Raw genomic sequence first — 23,926 nt, 5'->3', positions numbered from 1 at the left:
GTTATATCCAATGTTATTAGCAGCAGTTCATTGTCCCAGATGATGTTCTGAATCAGACGAATAAAATCTGTTGTGTCCAATATAAATGAACTAAGGTCCTTTACCATAGGAAATAGAAAAAAGTCTACATAAATGGAAGCCTTTTCTAGTAAGCTTCCCAATGAAGAAACTATTGGACGTCCTGGAGGTTCTTTAAGATCTTTATGAACCATCGGAAGGTGGTAAAATGTAGGCAGCACGGGACATTCAACTTAAATGTATTGTAATTCATTGGTCTCTAAAATTCCCTTAAGAATCCAATCTTGGAGGAGACTATGGAAAGCCAGCACACTGTTATTATGATCCTCTCTTGATCAAGGGGGTTCATAACCTACTATAGGAAGTATACAACTACAAATACCAGCATGCAACATTAGCTGCAATCATCTGCTGTCCATTGGAGGGAGTATTAAAGAGCATGCTGTCCGAGCCTCCCTGCTTGCCTGCTTCGTCACTTTTGAACTGCCTGTGAGCAAGGAGCAACCAGGCTCCGAAACGCGCAAGGCTGAAGTCGAATTAGCTCTGAAAAAAGGAAACGCTGAGTGCCGTCAATCTGCTGCCGGTGAGTGAGTCTTCAAATGGGAGGTCCTTTGATACATACATATATATATATATATATTCACTGAAAAAACCATAGGTTTCACACATGTTATAGTTAGCGGAAATTTTACTGATAAAAAACCAATGAAATTGCCCCGTTATAGTTAGTGCTGGCAACTATAACTCACGCGACCGCAATCCTCTGCTGATGCTAATACTGTATTTAGACACTTATTTGCCCATGTCTTCTTCCATACATTTTTAGCTATACATATATTACAAATATTTTTTTTTATAAAGACACATATGTCATCAGCAGAAGATTGCGGTCGCGTGAGTTATAGTTGCCAGCACTAACTATAACGGGGCAATTTCATTGGTTTTTTATCAGTAAAATTTCCGCTAACTATAACATGTGTGAAACCTATGGTTTTTTCAGTGAATTTGCAAGGTTTTTTAAATGCTAATTCCTAACTATAACGTGTGTGAAACCTATGGTTTTTTCAGTGAATTTGTACGGTTTTTTAAATGCTAAGTTATTTTACGCCATTCGAGGCGTGCGCGCCCACTTAACGCAGTTCGTTCCGTGCACGGTTTTTATTTCCTTTAATAAGCCCTGTACATTTGGTGGCCTTCGCCCACCAAAAGCACAGGGGGTGGGGTCAATGTGGATAGTGTTTTTTTTATTTCGATTTTATAATTTCATGTTGCCAAAATTTCGTTTTTTTTCCATCACATTAAGCCCTGTACATTTGGAGGCTTGCGGCCTCCAAAAGCACAGGGGGTGGGGTAAGTGTGGATAGTGTTTTTTTTTTGATATTTTTTTACCGTACGCTTACGGTAAGCGTACGGTAAGCGTACTCGCCGAAATTGCCGAAAAAAAAATAAAACCGTTTTTGCTCTTGGGGGATGTTTGGGGACTCCCTCAACATGACTATGTGGGAGGGAGTTGTCAAAACAGCCCCGTAACATGTTTTTGGCCATCAACTTTGATAAATAACACTCAGTGCGAGAGACAAAATGGCGGCCGCCGCTTCCTGGTTTCGGCCGATTCGAATGTTTACTAAGATCTAAGAGCCAATCAGAATCGCGCTCGCGCACGCCACCGTACGCTTACGGTAAGCGTACGGTAAGCGTACCGTAAGCGGGCTCAGATATATATATTGATTTAAAGGCTATTTTCTCAGAATCTACTGAACAGATTTACACCAAACCTACAAAAGGCACTTCCTTGACCTAGGGACTACCTCTCTGCCAAATTTCTGGTAATTCTGTTCAGCCGTTCGGGCTGTAGCTCGTTCTAAAGGTCCTATGGAAAAATGCATGGGAAAAACGCGTTTTGGGACCCCCCTTTTATCTCAGCCCCCGCTTGACGAATCCCCCCGAGACTTTCAGGGTAGGAGCGGAGCGTAGCGCCCCACCTATTTTGAGAAATTCGCGAGGATTCATCTACCGGCGCCAAAGTTATTCAAAATAGAATGTTGCGGATTTCCTATGGAAAAGGGGTCCTAACTATAACTACCTACTGGCGACCGCCAGTAGGTAATATATATATATATATATATATATATATATATATACATACATACATACATACATATGGCCAAGAATCAGTGTACCTTATCCTACCCTTCCCACCTTTCAATATTAACATCTACCTGCTGTTGCCCATCGTTGCTCATTATAAGAATTAATTAAATAATGGGATGCAACCCTGGTGTGCATCACAATGTACTACTTGACACAATTGTCAAAACACATTGCTGGGTTGCCTAATCAGGCCCACTTTCCAGGAGTAAATTGACAGCATGTGAAAAAGCCTTTCATTTGATGAAAAATGCATTTTCCTCTTATTGACGAATAAGTGCAATTTGCAAAGGAATAGCGTGCAGAGAACTGAGTCACGAGTCAAGCATCATCTGTCCCGTGAAATGGTTCAGCTATCTGATTCATACCCAGAAGGAATTCCACAGGGCACAGAATAGGCACAGCTGTGCATCTTTCCTTGTAGTCATTCTCTGTAGGGGTATTGTTGGCTTGCTTGGCATTCTTTTATGTTTTTCTTACACAGATTTCCAAAATGCCAGGGTGATTCCTCCCTGTGTCTCAAGGTGATTGTTTTCTTGCCATTTGGAGTGGGCAGTGAAAATCAGTATTATTGTAATATTATATTATTAAAAATATTATAATATTACAAATATGTTATAGTTAAATAGTAATGAAAATATGAAATACAATATTATAATATTATACATATTTATATTCGAATAATAAATATGTACTGTTTTAATTATTTAGCATTCATTAATATTTCTTTATATTTTTAACTATTTTAAATAATATATCCGCTATTATTTTCTATTATTTTCTATTCGAGGGTGTTGCAGTACCAGTGGTTGGCCATGTGTGGTGCTAGACATAATACAAAAGAATTGGGGCCTGATGCATAAACTATACAGATTTCCTAATTGTGATTCTCTCCAAATCGCAATTAGGAAATCAGTATTCCTAATGTATGAAACTCATTGAGTTTCATTTAGCTATTCATTGTGGGTCGCAATTCGATCGACCTCATGAATTTGAATGAGATAGGTCGCAGTTTGCGACCCATTAGGAATCACAGGAATCAGCATACCACCATGTCTGTGATTGCTTTTTAATAAAGCAATATTAAACGAAAACACGGTGCATTTAAAAAGAAAGAATGAAACCTTGAAGTTACATTTTTAAGAGTAGGCAGTGGTCCACAGGACCACTGTCTTCTCCTAAAAAGTATTATTATTTATATTCTAAAAGGGTAAGGAGTCCATTGGGGACCCCTTGCCCTTTGCGAATGGGTTAACATCAGTTTTATACTGGTGGTAAATTATTACTGTTTTGCAACCAGAATTTGGTAGCAAAAGAGTAATACATACCATACTGATTTGATATTTAAAAGGGACACCTTAAACATGTCCCATCCAAATACCAAATTGCAATGCAAAATGCGATTTTGTACATTTGAAGATCATTTTCCCAGTCTCAAACAGCCCAATTCTGCAAATCGGGCCATTTGCGACAGGAAAAATGTTTTGGACATCTGACCCCAAGTTACTACTAACGAGAAATCAATTCTTATTATTAAAGAGAACCCCCAACCATGCTATTATGTTTTAAATTCTGTACCGCCTACCAGTATGGATGACATGTGACTCCTACACCTTGTTGTTCTCTGTCTTATGTAACATTTTCTATACACTGATTTACACATGTATGATTGATTGTCTCTGTGTAATGTGTGTGTGATGTAAAGGGCTCTGACACCCCACTCTGGTATGAGTGGTTCTATAAAACTTATTAAATGCATCTCATAGAGAGTGGTTATGGAGACTTGAGGGGCTTTGTTAAAGAGTGGTAGTGAGGGAATCCATGGTGGAGATGGTCATGGGGGGCACCAACAAACATTGTCGCATCAGGCGCCACCAGGACAATAGCCTGCCCGGGCCTGACTGATGCTCTCTAGTCCTTTCCTGATCCCGACCTGGAGATGACTTACTATATTATTTTCATGCACACAATCCCGCATTTGATTTAGCAGTCGTTTACCATATTATTCCTCTACCTCCTTAAGCAGTGAGACAGGCTGATAATTTGCAGGAAATGAACGGGGTCCTTTTATGAATAAATATACTTACCAGTGATGCTCAGAAACCTGGTACTTGCTCACTGCTTAAGACAAGATTAAATAAAGCAACCAACAACAGAGCCCATGGTTTTATGTCAGTGCAAAAAATAAATCAGTGGGCAATCATTTGGGTCCAGGCTTTATCTGGTTTTTGACTTCTGAAGGATTCATCAAAGTCTTCAACAATAATACCACCAGGCAAGTATTCTTTTCTTGTGGCCTTCTCCCCTAACAATGGGGCAGCCACTTCCCATTATTAGCACTTTCTATTAATACAGATGAGTGAAATACCCCACTCTCCCTGTGGCCAGCTATTGCTATTTCCTGGTGATAGGATTTACCTGATTATTCCCAAGTTACAACCTCCCAAAAACATTTGCTGTTTCTGCCGCATGCTGCAGTTTTCGGTGGTCAATATTTTTTCATCTACACCTGCGTTTTCTTCTGCAAAAAGCATCTTATAATACTGTCCCTCGTTATGAGGTGTAATCATTATCACACTTAGGGGGCGATTCCGATTCTGGCCGCAAAACGTACTGACCGACACGGACCCGGAACGGAGACCGACCAACATGGACCGGCACCGTACGACCCGTGCAGTACGATGCAACGCGTGTGAATTACAACCGACACGTACGGAATACAAGCCGTACGACCGAGCCGTAGGGAAAACAGTGATTCGCCCGGAAAACCGACGCGAGTTGCACCGACCTACACGTACCAGAAATGAACCCGACCGACACGTACCCGCGATGTCCGATCCGTGCAGTACGATGCAATGCGTGTAAACCCAGACCGACTCGCACGGAGCCCAAGCCGCATGACCGACACGCACAGAAAACAGGGACCTCAAGCAATTGAGATCTCCGTGACCGACGCGTATGAAACACAGACGAAAGTCAGCGTGAACGAGCCGGAGAAGCACGCACGAGCCAACATCAGTGTCCGTCTCGGTCAGAAGAACGTCTCCTTCATGCCTAGAAAACCCAAAGGAAAAAATACAAAAAAAGGACCAAACAAGCAATGACAAAGCCAATAAATAGCCCCCAAAAAAAACCTGGAACAAAGACACACCCACAACTCCACCTATATAAAGGACATCAATCACTACCATGATCCTTTGCAAATAGGAGACAGCAGCCAGCAGAAAACTCAATCACAGAGCAACCACAGACACACTGACAACTCACCCATCACACAATTTTCACACCATTAGCACCTCACCAAAAGCACACACACATACAGCTAGCAAAACCAACACTAACCCACCCTCACTTGTACCCTCACACACATATCACTCACCATCACCACCCATAACCATGCTCCCAAAGAAGAATCCAAAGCTCACAGATGATGAGTTAGAAGTGCTGGTAGGCAAGATCATCAGAGTAGAGCCATATTTGTTTGGTCCAATGTCACAGAAAACAAAGATGTGGGCGAGGATTGTGGATAAGGTGAACGCACAAGAACCAACGTTGCACACAAAGGACGATATCCAGAACAGGTGGTATGACGTGTGCGCAGGAGGGTCAAGAAACTCATCGAGAAAGATCACGCCTTGAGTCAGCGCACTGGCGGTGGCCCTCCTGCCAAACCAGTATACTTCAGGACCTGGGAGGAGAAGGTGCGGGACATCCTACCACCAGAGAGCGTCCATGGTCTAGCAGACATACCAGAGCCTGGTGAGTACACAAACAGCATACTCAATATTGTGTGGCAAGGGGACAGTGAAACCATGCACCGTTAGCAAAGCCACAGTAACCAATCGATAATCATCCCAAGATGTGTATGCTAGTCAGACAAACACAATACCTGCCATCTCATAGTGACTTGGAACTGTGTCATGACATGTACCAACCTACAAACAAATAGAGCAAGGCAGTGGCACAAAGACACATAAACACTGCCAGACAGTTTGCCATCACAAACACACTACCTCACAGTGCAGCTGACTGACAGGAAGGAATATTGTGTATGCAGGCGAAGTGAGTGTATCCAAAAGCATGATGGGGTTTGTAGTCACAGATAATACTCCCCCTCCAAATTGGCCTATCAAGACCTCTCTGAACCATGCCCACATCACAGGGAGTGGAAAACGAATGACAAGATGGCTGACACTGGGTCCTGCTGTGGGGAGCACAAGGCCCTGGTAGGGCTTGTGCGCCAATCAGAAGCAGGACACCACTGACTGACATCCTGAAAGACAACTTGCACGCCCTCCAATGGAAGCACGTTTCAAGGTGGGATGTCTGGCCGGGTGGAAAGGAGGACTGACAGCTCTGACCATACTTACCAGCATGTGGAGACACACACATCCCTCAACACAAACTCCACACACCTCACCGGGTAGAATGCATTGATTGACTCACACTGTAGTGAAATTTCAGCCAAAGATACACCGTACTGGGTGCTGCTGTGTGAAGCACAGGGGCTCTCTTAGGACTTGCAGCTAAACAAACACAAGGACTTCACAGTCAGCCATCTTGCCATTGCTGTCACACCCCCTCACAGGGAAGCAGAGTCAAAAGGAAGGAAGTATGGGCATGCTGGGAAGGGGAGTGTAGCCAAGAGCATGATGGGAGTTGCAGTCACAGACAATCCCCACCCACCCACATGGCCCATCAAGCTCACACTGAACCATGCTCGCCTCACAGGGAGAGGGAATGGACTGACAATATGTCTGACACTGGGCTTTGTTGTGGGGAACACAAGACCCTGTTGGGAACTGGGCACCAACAAACACCAGGACTGCACAGTTAGCCATCTTGCCATTGCTGTCACACCCCCTCACAGGGAAGCAGAGTCAAAAGGAAGGAAGTAAGGGCATGCTGGGAAGGGGGGTGTAATCAAGAGCATGATGGGAGTTGCAGTCACAGACATTCCCCACCCACCCACATGGCCCAGCAATCTCACACTGAACCATGCTCGCCTCACAGGGAGTGGGAATGGACTGACAAGATGTCTGACACTGGGCTCTGTTGTGGGAGCACAAGGCCATGCTGGGAACTGGGCACCAACAAACACCAGGACTGCAAAGTCAGCCATCTTGCCATTGCTGTCACACCCCCTCACAGGGAAGCAGAGTCAAAAGGAAGGAAGTATGGGCATGCTGGGAAGGGGGGTGTAGCCAAGAGAATGATGGGAGTTGCAGTCACAGACAATCCCCACCCACTCACATGGCCCATCAAGCTCACACTGAACCATGCTCGCCTCACAGGGAGTGGGAATGGACTGACAAGATGTCTGACACTGGGCTCTGTTGTGGGGAGCACAAGGCCATGCTGGGAACTGGGCACCAACAAACACCAGGACTGCACAGTCAGCCATCTTGCCATTGCTGTCACTCCCCCTCACAGGGAAGCAGAGTCAAAAGGAAGGAAGTATGGGCATGCTGGGAAGGGGGGTGTAGCCAAGAGGATGATGGGAGTTGCAGTCAGAGACATTCCCCACCCACCCACATGGCCCAGCAAGCTCACACTGAACCATGCTCGCCTCAAAGGGAGTGGGAATGGACTGACAAGATGTCTGACACTGGGCCTGAGAAATTATGTGGCTGCCAATCACACATATGCACTGGCCAAACAAAACACGGTCGCACATACAGCCATTGCAACCATATGTTCAAACTCATTGTCTGGGGATGAAGTGTCCAGGGGTGCCCCCAGGCCGGGATGGGAGGTGTGTCTTGCAGATGACAAGTGTGGATAGCCATATATGTTACATTGCACAAAACACACAGGAACTCACATATACATCATTGACAGGGGACATCTGACAGTGAATGGAATGGACACACCAATATAGCCGACACCATAGCATGGTCTCATTCACACTTGGTGCTGTTGTGAACTGCATTCCACTCCTACATCATGCTGAAACATATGCATCCTTCACACAACACACCACTCACTGAAATAGACACTGTAGACACAAGGTCTAACCTGGACTGCATTGGAGGAGACATGCTACTCACAGCAGCCAAACTGCAACACACACACCACCGGCCCTCAATGTCATGAGCATTGAAAAGCCAGAGTGCTACCTTGCCCAATCCATGTCACCATGGAGAACATTGACAAGTCAAATCACATATGCACGTACAAAACTCAGCACCAGACTCATTAACGATGGTGACATCATCACTTGTATGAAATGAGATGGGAACTAGGAACACTGTAAAAAAACACTTCCTCCAAAGAGATCACAGGCATACCGGACTGTGACCATGTTGTACTAATACACCAATGTGGCACACAAAGACTAGCAAAATCTGCTACCACACATGCCCCAATCTTACAACATATCCTCAGTGGAATAGCACGTATGTCCTTGTTAAAGCTCACATGTGTACAGGGATGACACACCTGTGTCAGCAACGTGATGGCCCTTGAGTAGTAATGGTCATGTACAGACAAATCTATACATGAGCTGGGCATGCACACACTTCGACATGCACATTGAAATGTTTCACTTTGGCTGGGCAATGTGCAACAACAATATCAATCTCTGTCTGTGACAACCCTGGACAAAGCAGTATACAGGCAGGCATCCGGACGTACAGTAGAAAATGTCATGTATGTGACCCATTGATGCCTTTAGAAGCCTAACTTACATTGTGTGTCTCTACTAAACACAGGTTGTGCTGGGGACACAGCACCAAATGAAGAGGAGTCCCTGTCCCAGACTCTCGTGGACCCTCAGCTCTCTGGTGTGGATCCGTCTCTGTCCTCTTCGGATGACGACGAACAACCTAGTACCTCCGGTGTGAGTCATCATGCAGCACCAGCAGCACCAACATCTGCACCCCCTATACCCATGCCTCCAGCATCTGGAAATAGACAGGGCACCCCCGCCAACATGGACAGACAAAGGCCACAGAACACCGATAGCACAGGGACACAGGACCCCCCCAGGAAGCTACAGACAACACCACCAGCAACAACACCAAAGGGGTCCCAGTGTCACCTGTGCATGCCGCCGCAGGTCCTGCCCGTGTGGATAGGGGTGCTGGGATAGGTGGGAGGCAGAGGGCGCGCCTTGCAGAGGGGTCTGGACTGCATGATGACCCCCAACTGGCACGCATCATAGATGCGTACCAGGATAGCACCGGAGGATTTGGCCAGGTAGTGGGGATCCTCAAGGACATTCAACAGGAGCAGGCTGCCCACCATGCCTGCATGGAGGCAAAGTGGGATGCACTTACTGCGGTGCATAGCGACATACTCCTATGCCTCCGCCAGATCAGCACAAACATGTCCACACCTCCCTGTGTGGCCACAACATCTGTGGCCACACCATCTGCCAGTGCCACAGGGAGGGAGGATGACTCTGGCGGAGAGTCCCCTGCGCCGCAGATGCCTGCACCTGAGGACCCCCCCCCTAAGAAGAAGAGGGGTCGTCCGTAGAAGGACAAGTGAGATGCAGATGTCCCTGCACATCCCCCAGGGCCTCTAAACCTGTTCTGGACAATGTTCTTTGTGTGCAACCCGTTCACCTTGTCGTATCTGACACAACTCGCCTACATGAAATGGAGTGTTCATGTTGGTCCAATGTAGCAGATGACTGTGGACTTTACTCTGGCTACTTCAGCTACCAACACTTCCAACTCTACTGTGAACTTTGGATTCAAAACCCAATGTACAGCACCCACCATCCTGTGCACTATCCTCACACATGTTTGTAAATAAACTTACCAGTACACCATACTTGCCTCTGTTGTGATTCCAACTTGTCATGTGTCATGGAGATGTTCATCTGCTAAACAACACAGTGCATGCCAAATACTACAATAATGTGACCACCGTTATGTGAGTCATGGTGATGTGACCCATGTGAGGGAGACACACCACTATGGCACCACAACACATACTCACCATGTCCATGAAACTCATCCCACACAATGATGTTGACCTGAAATACATTGGTATGCACAGACACAACACCTATCAGGTGTAACAAGTCCACAGGTGAGGTAAGCAAATGTCAGTCAGATGTGGGAAGACAGACAACGCACCTAACAAAGCATAGCACAGGTTCATTACACATCAGCAACAGGTTTATTCCACAATAGTTGCAAGGTAATTGTACGTTACAGTGGACACACTGTCACAAAGTGTCAGAGAATTGAAGTCCAGGGGTGTGTGGCACATCACTTGATGGGAATTGACAACTCCCACACTGGTGTTGGATTCTGGGTGTTGGGGGTCAGTGTTGACCAAACAACAGGCAAAGTACCCTGGGAAGGACAAACACAAGACACAGTCAAAAACACAGCAGAACAGGAGAGAAATGCAATACACATGCACAAAACATGTCACAAGAAACCTACACAGAAACAAGTTAGCAGTTCTACACTATTGTGGAGTACAGACAGACCACCTGAATGGATACATCACTGCACGCATCCAGTCAAGTGGCACACAGACACACTCAAACAGCAACAGAGCAGCCACAACACATTTCAGGCTAACTCCATACATTGACATAACAACCCTGTAAACTCACATTCAGGTGAAAAAGTTGTTGATGAGCTGTGTACGCAAGTCACCCTCATCATCATCATCACTGGCATCGTGTCCCAGGCCTCGATCCTCCACAGGTGGCGGTGATAGGTCACCGTCATCCTGGATGAGAGGCAACTTCTTCTGCACTGCCATGTTGTGTAGCATGCAGCACACAAGGATACATTTGCACAGCTTTGCTGGCTCATATGGGAGGGCCCCTCCGGTCTTGTCCAGGCAGCGGAAGCGGCTTTTCAGGAGGCCAAATGTCCGCTCAATCACCCTCCTGCCCCGACCATCTGCCTCATTGTAGCGCATCACGGCTGGTGTCACAGGGTTCCTGAGGGGTGTCAGCAACCACGGCATGTTGGGGTATTCGGAGTCACCTACACACAAACAATTGAACAATTAGCAGAGTTTTGAAGGAGGGTGGAATACAACATTGCCAAACACACACAATGGTAAACAGTCAGTACACACCGACAAGCCAGGCACGCTGGTCTGGCATCTGTAAAATCAGCGTTGCAATGCGACTACTCCTCATGATGTAGGCATGGTGCGCAGAATAGGGGAAACGTGCACACACATGTGTGATACACATGTCTGCAAAACATACCACCAGAGCATTGATGAAGTGGAAATGTTTCCTGTTCCGGTATGCCTGCTCATGTGCCTGTGGTGGTATCAGGGCCACATGTGTACCATCAATAGATCCGATGACGTTCGGCATCCTCCCCAGTGTATAAAAGGCATCCTTTATTTCAGTGAGTTGACCTGGGCTAGGAAACTTGATGTACAGGTCAAGGAAATACAACATCACCTCAAAGACATCGCGTAGCACACGACTAAACATAGTTTGCAACATACTACCAGCAGTAGCCACAGTGTACTGGAAGGCACCAGTAGCAAAGAAGTGCAGGGCTGCCATCACCTTCACCTCTGGGGTCAGTGCTGTAGGGTATGTCTGGCCAGGTAGCAGATGTGGCGTCAACTGCTCGGCCAACTCCTCATTCAGTGGCCTGGTGAAGCGGTACCGTTGGATGCAGTCACGTTCCTGCAGGTTTCAAGGTCTGGGAACGGTCTATGGACAGCTGGTGCCCTGCAGAACAGAGATGCACAAAGGAAGATTGTCGGTTCATCCACCCAGGTGGCTATGACCAAGCAAAATATCACATGATACATCATGACAATACACAATGTACTGAGGTGTGTGCTGTTGGGCATGGACACATATGTCACCTATATGGCCATCAACTCACATCTCAAGTCCACATGTCCACATAAGTCCAATGTAGTGCAATGGCCAATCACTGGGCTGTGTCACCCTACCTATGCACTGCTGTGACATTACAAACACACACCACAGTGACAAGTGAGGCCTGGTGTCTCCCAGGCATCACAGTTCTTTGCCATGCAGATACCCAGGGTCCCTGTATTGCCACATGGACACTGGCATGACATGGCGTATCATGTACACGCCACAAGGCAACCGTGAGTCCCACAGGTAGTGGCCACTGTTGTCTCTGCAGGCCCTACATGTACGTCTCGTAGACACACACACAACATCAATGTTGATGTGCAAACCACATGGATGTGGAGACTGTCTCCCGTTGGGCACATTTGATCAGCCACATCTGAGACACAACATGCACACAAACTGTGGGTGTACATCAGAATTGTGGCTACAGGTCTCACTGTGATGTACATGCCATCACCCCCAGGACTCAGGGTGTATGTGACATGTCCTAAACATATCCAACATGAAACTGTGTCCATGACTCATGCCCATAACTATAAAGTTGCACATCACAGTGGTAATGTGCACAACACACAAAGGATTCTGTCCCCATGAACACGTGCACAGCCTGGGAGTGGCTGCACAAATGTGCCATACAACAAGCCAAATGTTGCCCCCTCCAAACACACAGGGAATGCAGACTTACATGCAATGGGCTACTGTGTGGCCAATGCTGTAGTGTGGTAGGTGTGCACCTGAGTCCCTGGCAAATAATTGTGTGTTGAAGCCGTCAAATAGTCACACCAATGAGGCCCGACGCGGGTGACTATGCGTACGCATTGCACAGTTCAGGACCGAGCCGTGCGTACGCTTAGCCATTGACTGCAAGGCGGTACGACGCGGGTGACTATGCGTACGCATTTCACAGTTCAGGACTGAGCCGTGCGTACGCTTAGCCATTGACTGCAATGAGGTCCGACGCGGGTGACTATCATGCATACACGTCGGGCAGGCATGGTCCGAGACTGGCGTACGCCTTGGCCATTGAATCGTATGGAGACGGGTGCATGTGTATTTTCAAACTATGCGTTGTACAGTCAGTTGACCGAGCCGGGTGCACCCATTGGCTCTGGACTGTCATGGATACGGATGCAGATTCAAAACTTATACGAGTCGTGCGCTGGAAATTCAGTTGGATGCCTACAACAATGTTGCAATGACTAGGGTTTTATGAAGGTGAAGATTTGAACGATGCGGAAGACGGATGGATTGGCCAGATTCATAGAATGCAACCGTGTTGGACCTATCACTTGGGACACATGGCACAGAGTCTGCCTCTGCAGCACAGATATAAGGCCGGCTGGCCCGCAGGGAGCTCACTTGCCTGCACTACATGGTACTGGACCACTTCCCTGCTAACACTGCTGCTGTCTCTGCATCCTCTGGCTGCTGCTATGGCACGTACTCTGTAGAGGGCCCCAGCCTTCACTGAGGAGGAGAACTAGGCCATGCTGGACGGGCTCCTTCCCCAGTACAGCAAGCTGTATGGGAAACCAGGGGAGCAGGTGAGTGTGCAGTCCACTGCCTTCCTAATTGTGCATGTTGTCTGACTAGCAGTACTGGCAGTGTATACACCAGTGGCAAGCATACTCACTGAGTACTTTCATCCCCCAAAGTGTGTAGGTACATGTAATGAACAGGTGTTCTGCAGATAAAGTGCATTTGTGCAAGCTTCAACTTCCCATTAACATGTGAGACATGCAGGGCATTTGGCCTTTTCCATGGGTGCACTACCTGTGCAACTCATTTTCCTTTGTGATGACGACATGTATATGCAACTGTGTGCAGCACAAATATGGGGCATGTACGTTAATGGAATTTTAATCCATCCTCACAGGTTGATGCCCACTAGAAGCAGGAGATATGGCTGACCATCGCCCAGGCAGTTCGATCGCTGGGGGTCTACAAGCGCCGGATCCGCAACTGCCAGAAGAGGTGGCAGTACCTTCGGGGCTGGACCCGGAGGATCGCAAGGGTCCAGCTGAAGCTGTCGCCTCCTCGCAGGAGGGGCGGACACTGGACCCTGACCCACTTCATGCACAGGCTCCTGGCGGTGGTCTTCCCGGACCTGGATGGGCAGCTGAAGGCCAGACAGCAGCAAGGAGGGGGTACGTCCATGCCTAATCTGTGTACTATGTCTGACATGCTAATTGCAGTCTTTTGGCCTGGTCACACTTCCACATAACGTAGGTCTTTTAGTCCAATACTCATGTCCCTTAATTGTGTGATGCACCCTCCTCATCTTATCCACAGGTGTGGACCCTACAGTCTGTTGCTTGTGTCACTAGGGCACTGTGTCCCTGCAGTCAGCTATGCTTCAATATCTGTTACCGTGACTCTGTTGTGTGTTTCATGGGTGGGTCAATTGTTTACACAATGCCTGAGATCTGACATGTGATCTATGTGTGCCATTGATATGTGTTACAATTGCTGGTCTGACTCGCCACATGTGGCTGGGGTATTTCAAACAAACACATGCAGCAGGGGACTCCAATTTGTGTGCCTCAGGAGTATGTATATCAAGTGTGTCACACTTGCCTAGCCACCTGACTACTGTCCAGGGCTAAACACTGTTTCACGTAGACCTGGGCAGTCATGCCTACTCAAGGGCATTTAGAAACACTCTGTAATCCCACTCCTGTATATCAACTTACAGGTTGTGCTTAGTGACATGTGCCTTCAGGTGTCTGCCTCTGTGTCATTGTGGCGTGGCTTCCTTTTCTGTACAACTGTGGTGTTCATGAGTTTGAGGGTCAGCAGGACATCTGAGATGTGACTATGAGAGACAAGACCTGTGTGACATATAGGTGTGTGATCACTTGACAGTGCACAATGGTGTATGTAACTGTGCACTTCAGGCAGCTGTGTTACATGCACAGAAGACTTTGATGTGCTAATGTACAGGGAGTTGTGTTCGCAGAGACTCATATGTCTGTTTTGTATGATGTGGGGTCTTCTGTGTCCGGGATATGTTGTTTGCAGAGGATTCCCTGTCCCTGTGACAGGCGACAGTGTTGACTGACTTTCCAGGCATGCCAGTGCCATGACATTTAACTTGCTATGAGTGATTCTGCATTGTGTTCAAGTGTGCTCCAAGCACCCCATTGTGGCATTGACTATCAGGACATGAGAACGTCATAGTGTGTGTTGCTGGCATGCATCACAAGCATGTGAAATGAGACTCTGCCCATCCCTTCATCCTGACACCTGTACTGAGTCAGTGGCAACATATGTGATGTGTGTATAGTGACATACTCCTACATGTTCACTTGCATGTCCAACAAATGTGTAGGTGGTGCATGTCGGCACATTGGGGTATTAGCATCCAACATGCAACAGACATATGGGTGCACATCCAGGAGGGATATGAGTGCCATGGTTGATGGTGAGACTGACAATTGTCTTATTCTAAACGGTGTGAGCACTTTGAGCAGTGTTCACCTGATGATGCCAGGGCTTGCCCTGTGATGTGATGGACTCACTGTGGTGTGTGCAGTCAGTGCAGGTGACTGATGTTGTTCTCTTTTTCCTAATTCTATCCAGATACATCCACGGCCACTGGAGGGGACAGCTCCATGGACCAGGAGGAGCCACAGAGCCTGACTGGGACAGAAGGCGAGGAGTCGGAGGGACCCGGTGGCACGGAGGGCGAGTGGAGCCACACTGAGGAGTCCTCAGCAACATCCACCCCAGCTGAGGGCCACAGCAGCTCGGATGATGACTCCCTTGTGGAGGTGGGTGTCAGCAGCCACCAAATCCCAGCTAGTGAGGCTGTCCCCGCCACTGCCCCCCACCATCACCATCACCACCCTCCCACTGGCTCCCATCCCAGAGGTCCGTGGAGGCTCCTGTGTTCGGGAGAATGTCTCCTTTGTGCCAGGCACCACACCCCCTGCCCCTGTGTCCCCTGCTGCCCTGAGTGAGGAGTCTGTGGACTTGCTTCGACAGATCCATGTAGGGCAGACATCAATGCTGAGTGTCCTCCATGCACACACCAGTCTGTTGACACAACTGGTGTCGTTCATGGAGGGCATTTCATCAGGCATGTCTGCCCAACAGAGGACCAATCAGTCCGTGGCCTCCTCCCTGATGGCAGCAGTGTCCCTCCTCCAACAGTCCCGCACCCCTCCTACCCTTGCACCACCCACAATTCCTAGCACCCTACCAAGCACACACACACCTGCACATTCTCACAAACCCACAGACACGGGCAGCACACAAACACCCAAACCAAGGGCAAGACGTGCACACAAGCACGCACAGGGGACTGATACCACACTCACAGGGGATGGTTTGCAGACACACACAGTCATCCACAACCACTCTGCAGTCCTCCGATACCTCTCCCTCCCAGCCCACATCCCTTGCCTCACCTGCAACCCATCTCCACAGAAGCTCTTCCTCTGTGACCTCACCGACCCAGCAGATCCATCTTACAAGGGGAAGAGGAAGTCGCCACACACAGAGGGGAGTGCCCCTCCCACCCGGACACCCTCCCCCAGGCACAGTCAGACTGAGGCCCCACCTGCAAGTCCCCCCGGAGCCGGAAGAGCAAGACCCCACCCCCGCCCCGCAGCTCCACGACAAAGTCTCCGTCCTCCATCCTCCAGGCCACCACTCCACAGGTTCCCCCGCCACACCCTGCCCCAGGTTCCCCCACCCACAGATACACCATCCCCAAAATGCTGAGGCCCTCTCCCCCTACCACTTGCTCTTCCACCCCAGGTCAGACAGTTTGTGCCACTGATGTGGGAACCGTGTCCCCCCCTCTGTCCTGCCGACCTCACCTCAACCCCATTCCGCTCCCATTGAGTTAGGCAATGCAGTGGAGTCCACGACAACCCCGTCTGACTTGGGCACTCCAGTGGGGACCCAGTCCACTTTATCTGACCTGCCCACTGCAGTTGTGCCAGCACACACCCCATCTGACTTGTGCCCCACAGTTGTGACTGCACCCACTACTTCAGTCAGCTCCACTGCAGTTGCCAGTGACTCTCCTGCACCCACCACCACTTCACTGCCTCCTTCTGCTGCGCCCTGATCCTGTCCCTGCGGTGCCTGGCCTGCCCCCATGTATGCCCCTCCAAGGGGATGTCCCCTGTCCTTACCAGTGCAGGCAAGCAACGTGTGACAGTTGTCACTCAAGTTAACCTTTTGTCATTTGGATATGGACTGGCCATTGGCCTTTGTTTTGAAAGGACTTTGCATTTTAAAATTGCTGAATAAAGCTTTTTTTTTTATCCTTGTGAATTTGATTTAGCTGTACATTATGTTGATGATGTTTAGCATGACCTTGCAGTTGTAATGCTGGATTTCAAATATTGAATACTAAGGTGTTGATGTGAGGTACTCCATGTGGTCCATGAGATATGTATCCTATTCTGGTCGTTATCCATATCATCCTTTGCTGCTAAATGGGTGTGTCATGATTAACAATTTGTGGTCATCTCTGTAAACATTTCATTTGCAAGGTCACATATGTGGCTTGCACACATGCACATATGATGTGCTTCTCATTGTCCAATTTGTCTATTTCCCTGACTGTGGGCGCATCTCCACTGGACATGTAAGTGTGGGCATCATTGGTGTAGGAGCAACTGGGTCCTCTGTGCAACTTGCTGGACATATGTATTGAGTATGTGCAGATGACTTAAGGGAGACTCCCGTACCCATGCTGTTGTGACCAGAGCCTTCATTGTGTGGTAACTGATGGCTGACTGACCAAGTGTTCTGCTGACATCACTGACACCTGCTGGGACTATGTTTGGCACAGCTGAGCTTCCACAGGAGTTGAGTCACCTCAAGTAAGTGTGTTGTTCCGTGACATTGCCTGGGCCCATGTTGTGTGTTGTGTGGGCATGTGTGTGTGTGTCCACATCCCTTTTCATACACAGGCAGTGTTCCCTTGATATGTTCCTGTTGTTGATGCTTGCTTAGTGGTACTGTGTTGAACCCACATTTTGCCATGGGCTACCAGATGTGTGGGTGCATGACACACTACTGTTAATTGGTGTTTCATCATAGAGATTTGTCTGTTCTGAGTGGTGATGATGTGGTCAGACGCAGATGGGACACAGGCAGGGGTCTCAAAGGCACTTGTTTGTTCGCAATATCATGTAGTTGTCCCTAGGTGGTACCTTTCAGTGATTGAGACAAATGTATGTGTGTGTTACTGATCCCACTTGTCCGGTTCAGGGCTGCAATGTTTGCAGGTGTCAGCATGTGTGCCTTGTGGATCTCCTTGGCTTCTGCATTGTCCTGGGACTGTGGCAGGTATTCGGAAGGTTACGTGAGCTTTGACGTCATGGCCGTGTACCGCATACTGTGCAGTATGTCTGTCATTCACCAGGGTTGTAAACTGTCCTTGTGTGATGAGTCTATGCACCTTAGTTCCTCCCAACATAACTGTGTTTGTCATGGGTGCATGTGCAATGTCACCTGTCCATGTGAGCTTCACAGATGCACATTGGTGCAGTTCAGGGTGTGTGGTGTTGAGGGTGGACTGATGTAAATGTTTGCATGGATGGGCCCCTAGCTCCCATGCTGAGTGATTTGTGTTTGTGTAGGTGTGATGTACGTTTGTGGCACAGGACACATGTCTGGGTTTCACAGTTTGTACAACATCTACCTTTGTCAGCACAGTGGACATGTCATGCATGCTTGTGTCACCCCAATGTCTGGCCCCTGGGGGTGGCAGTAGTGATGGGCAACATAAGACCTATGGGTGGGGGTGGCAGTAGTGATGGGCAACAGGTCCCCTATGGGTGGTGGTGGCAGTAGTGATGGGCAACAGGTCCCCTATGAGTGGGGGTGGCAGTAGTGATGGACAACATAAGCCCTATGGGTTGGGGTGTCAGTAGTGATGGGCAATATAAGCCCTATGGGTGGGGGTGGCAGTAGTGATGGGCAACAGGTCCCCTATGGGTGGGGGTGGCAGTAGTGATGGGCAACATAAGCCCTATGGGTGGGGGTGGCAGTAGTGATGGGCAACATAAGCCCTATGGGTGGGGGTGGCAGTAGTGATGGGCAACAGGTCCCCTATAGGTGGGTGTGGCAGTAGTGATGGGCAACATAAGCCCTATGAGTGGGGGGTGGCAGTAGTGATGGCCAACATAAGCCCTATGGGTGGGTGTGGCAGGAGTGCTGGGCAACAGGTCCCCTATGGGTGGGGGTGGCAGTAGTGATGGGCAACATAAGCCCTATGAGTGGGGGTGGCAGTAGTGATGGGCAACATAAGCCCTCTGGGTGGGGGTGGCATGAGTGATGGGCAACAGGTCCCCTATGGGTGGGGGTGGCAGGAGTGCTGGGCAACATAAGTCCTATGAGTGGGGCTGGCAGGAGTGCTGGGCAACAGGTCCCCTATGGATGGGGGTGGCAGTAGTGATGGGCAACATAAGCCCTATGAGTGGGAGTGGCAGTAGTGATGGGCAACATAAGCCCTATGGGTGGGGGTGGCAGGAGTAATGGGCAACAGGTCCCCTATGGGTGGGGGTGACAGTAGTGATGGGCAACATAGGGCCTCTGAGTGGGGATGGCAGTGGTGCTGGCCATGCAACCCCAATGGAGGCCTGTTGCTAGTGGCCAGGATATGGATCCCCTGTGAGTGTGTGATATTTTGCGGGTACGTGTTGTTTGTTTGTGTGGTGGGTGTCTGACTTACCGTCTGCGCCGTCCGCGTCGGTTCCTGATCCGGTCATAGATGTACAGTACAGGTATGACCTGCGCGATGGGATTCATGATGTGTTCATCTCGTACACGCTGCTTGTTGCTCCGTCTCGTACCCATAGCAAGCTGGTCCGTCTCGTAGCCGTGGATTGAGTTCTGGCACGAATCGTACCTTATATGCTTCTTTTCCAGATGCTGTGATGTGCTGTACGTGGCGACCAGTCCGGCGCGTATGATGTGTGCATCGTACTTGTCCGTCCGGAAACTGCTATGGATACTGCTTCCAGGTGACTCGGTTCGACGTTCGGAGGTACGGCTCGGACGGAGAATGAAGCTTGAATCACAGCCTACGTGTCGGTTGGATTTTTGTCAGTTATGCGCATCGTACTTCATCGCCAGGACGGACCGGCTCCGGGTACGAGTCGGTCGCAAGGTAAGGCTACGAACAGCTCGGAGAGCTGTCCGACCCGGATCGGAATCGACCCCATAATGAAATTCAACACTGAGCTGCACCAAAATCTACCAGCCCTAGCATGATCCAGGCATTGTTCCCCTATTTACAGGGTATTAGAAATTACACACAACTCATAGTTCCAAAATGTGGGTAAAAGGATTTAAAACACATTGGAATTACATGGTACTCTTATAATGATTACCTCTTTTTTAAGTCTCTGTGCCTCTAACCATTAAGGCTATGGTTATGTGATTTCATTGCTTGGTATAACTGAGCTTTCTTTGCTACACAATCTCCGTCCAGCGACTCAAAATGTGGAATACTCAATTAAGCTTTACTCCTCATGTGACAGGATGCAATGAAGAATGTAAGGCCTGAGCTATCAAACTCTCAAACACCTTGATCACATCAAGGCCATTACAGGTGCCACCTTTGAGGACCTCACATAGTTCCAAGTCAACTAACTCGTTGATATCTTCTGCCAAATCTACCTAATGGTCAGTCTTCCTTCTAATTGATCTCACCTTATTGGACATCTCTAAGTCAGTAGCTGCTGCCAATGGTTTCTTGGTCATCAGGTCATGTTTGAAACTTTTAAGAGCAAAACAGGTTCTAAAGAGTTCATGATCACTTTTCTCCCTATAGTGCACCATCCTATCCGACACCATAGGCAAGGCTTCCTGATTTTTGATTTATGAAAACATACTCTGTATGACTACTTCTATTTCCAGTTCAGTAGGTACTTCTTGCCAATATATGAATCTGTACAGCCATTTAGAAAAAACAGACCACCTGTAACCATTATAGACACCAAAAGGGCTCCTTTTCTGCTATTTATTTTCCAATTGATGCTCACCACTGGTGTTCCTCTTGCAAATTCTTCCTCCTTGTTCTCTTTCCCTAACATATCTTGCACTGGGCTAATCTTAAAATATCTATAAACCAGAACTGCATCATTTTCCACACTACTAAGTTCTTGTGGTATGGTACCATATTATTGTAACCAATTGTTTGTCTGACTGAAATACTGTATCCTAAATACAACTTTAAAAAAATCACCACTTTGGAGTTAATAATAGATAATCTATACCCATTGGGGCAATGTTTTTGGAACCAATAATTAGGACACAATATTGCTGTCAGGCGGAATTTTTGCTAATGATATGCTGACATAGACCTAATCTTGTCATTAATACTCAGGCACAAATTTACTAAGATTAGTGCAATGCAGCAACAAAACTTGCTGTGCTGCGCTTCCTCAAATGGACAGAGCAGTAAATGTGCTATATTTACTAATATACGGAGCGTTCCTGCTCTCGCTCTGCACTATGTGTTGCCTAGCACCAATGCTGGTACCCTTGCAACGGTGGCTGCGGTACATGCAAGATTATTTTTGTGCAGGAACTGACAGATTTCTGCACAAAAATAATCCTCAGAGACATTTACCTCTTTCTAAATATGTGCAGAATGCAGCACATATAGAAAGAGGAAATAACGAGCAGAAATAAAGATATTTCTCCTCGTTACACCTCTATTGTGATGGCATACCATTTTAACATATTCCTAGGTTTACTGTTTGAGGTAAATCTAGGAATGCATCAAAAACAATTGGTGGATGTGTAGGACCACCCACGCTCCAACCATGCACTGCCTTATCAATGCAGAGTTATGCAAGGCTGTGACTTATACTGCCTTGCATTAGTCTAGATTTACTAAGTTGTGCAGAGTCAAGCAAGGTGGCCTTGCGTGGCTTAGTAATTCTGACTTCAGGGCTTGCATTGGCATGTGTCAACTTGCATGCCACAATAGTAATATAAGCCCTTAGTAACTCTGGGCTTTAAATTCATCCTCAAGTGTAGTGATGATCAACCTGATCAACAAAATTCCTTGGGGGTGCAACATTTTAAAGGAAACTATTGCACCCCCTAACCCATGGACCATTAGAACTTCCTGAGCTAACGGTCCATGGGTTAGGGGGCGAATACTACGAGGAGGGTTACTTTATTGTAATGAGCAATATGCCCAGATTCAAGGGCTTCTAGGGCTAAGCACTGTTGACTCCCCCATCTTGAGAAACGTCAGTGTAGCCGAGGACGGACCTTGTTATTGCACGAGAAGCCCATGCAACTTCGAAAGACACCTTACAATTATCATCGCATTTCTCCAAAAAGTGTCAGACCGAAAATCCTCTGAAATTAAGTGTTAGAATTCTAGAACGGCATTAAAAAACCTTAGCATAATTTTTAATTAATAATCACACATTAATTTTGTGAGCTATAAAGAGTTTTAAATATTACATATCTGTTCAGATGCTTCTCTTACCCTTGCTCACCGAGGTGACCTTCTGTTAAATTAGTTCCACTTCGCTCTCCATAATAGTCTGTCATTCCCGCGGTCCCTGTTGAGTCTTTCTCATTCTGCATTCCTCTTACATGAATCTCATGATCAGGAGCAAGTGTTGTTATGAATTGCATTGGGGATACTACTTTGTTCGTTCCTTCAGGGCTACACCCCTTCCATTAGAACAATGAGGGACAGGGAACATATTCTATTGTCTTTGGTCTTAAATCAGCTCATGGATTAATACCTATATTGGTCAATGCCACTGTTTGGTTGCTGGAACGGGTGATCAACATACCTCTGTCCTGAGTAGCCTGTGGTCAGTCTAGAGTTATTTATTGCTCAGCTAGTGCCCTGGCTTATTTCAGAAACCTGGCAACTGTGTTTACAGCTGGACCCAGGGCCAGACTGGGTTCGCAAACCAGCCCTGGTAATTACGTCTGACTGGCCGGGCGGGGCACACTTCTGGCTCCCTGGGGAAACACCCGGTGTACCCTACAACCAGTTCGGCCCTGGCTGGACCACTGTGTCTGGCTCCCAAGCAATCACGCATGAGGTCAAAGACTGCACTGAACGCCACCTCCTCCCCTGAGCCTCATGCCACAGATGTTAGGCTCTTGCTGTACCTTCACTGCAGCACAGCCTCCGCCACCACCAAACACCCTGCTTTTCACCGCTCAATGTATTTGCTGGCCTCCTCACATCCTTCCCTGTTCTTAGACTATACCTCCAGCTGCAGGGCAACAGCTGTCTGTGGCTAAGAGCACAACAGGAACCTGTAGGGAGCAGCCAGAGGACCACAACTATGGGCAGTAACAACCGAAATCTCCACAAAGATAGAGCTTCACAGTGTGGGAGTCAGCATGCAGACAATCCGGCATGATCTGCCGCTAGCGGGACTGCTCCTTCCCCCTCATCTCACGACACAGCATTTCCGCTTCTGGATTACCGGCGTGAATTTCAGACATCGAGACGCGGACCGAAATTGATCTGTTCAGCATTTCTGGGCATTGAGAACTGCCCCTCCAACGCATCTGGAACAATACGCATGTGGCTCCTTTTTTTGTTGTTTGTGTAAATTTTTGTTTTGTTGCTGCTGGTTCGGACTTTGGTGACTTCCCCCTCCCCTTGCGATATTGGCAGTGAGCAAGTCAGTGGAGGGCCAGACCTGAGTGAGTGCCATTTGCTCAAGAACCACTTGCCAATCGATTTGTGGATTTTCCCTCTCTCAGAACACCTTAAAAACATAACTGGTCGGTATCTCCTGTTGTCTCCTGGGGATATATTTATATGTACAGCTACTGCTATCCAGCTGCTATTTGATTCATTTTTTTTAAACTGCCTCCTTTTTTCCCCCCTATTCAGTGTAAAGAGGGTAAGCATGAGATACAGTGAGAGAGAAGTGGGGACCTCCAGCTTTCACGCCA

The sequence above is a fragment of the Triturus cristatus genome, chromosome 4_2 (assembly GCF_964204655.1).
Source record: "Triturus cristatus chromosome 4_2, aTriCri1.1, whole genome shotgun sequence".
Classification (NCBI taxonomy): domain Eukaryota; kingdom Metazoa; phylum Chordata; class Amphibia; order Caudata; family Salamandridae; genus Triturus; species Triturus cristatus.
The sequence above is the reverse complement of the archived record's forward strand: the minus strand, read 5'-3'. Positions refer to the sequence as shown.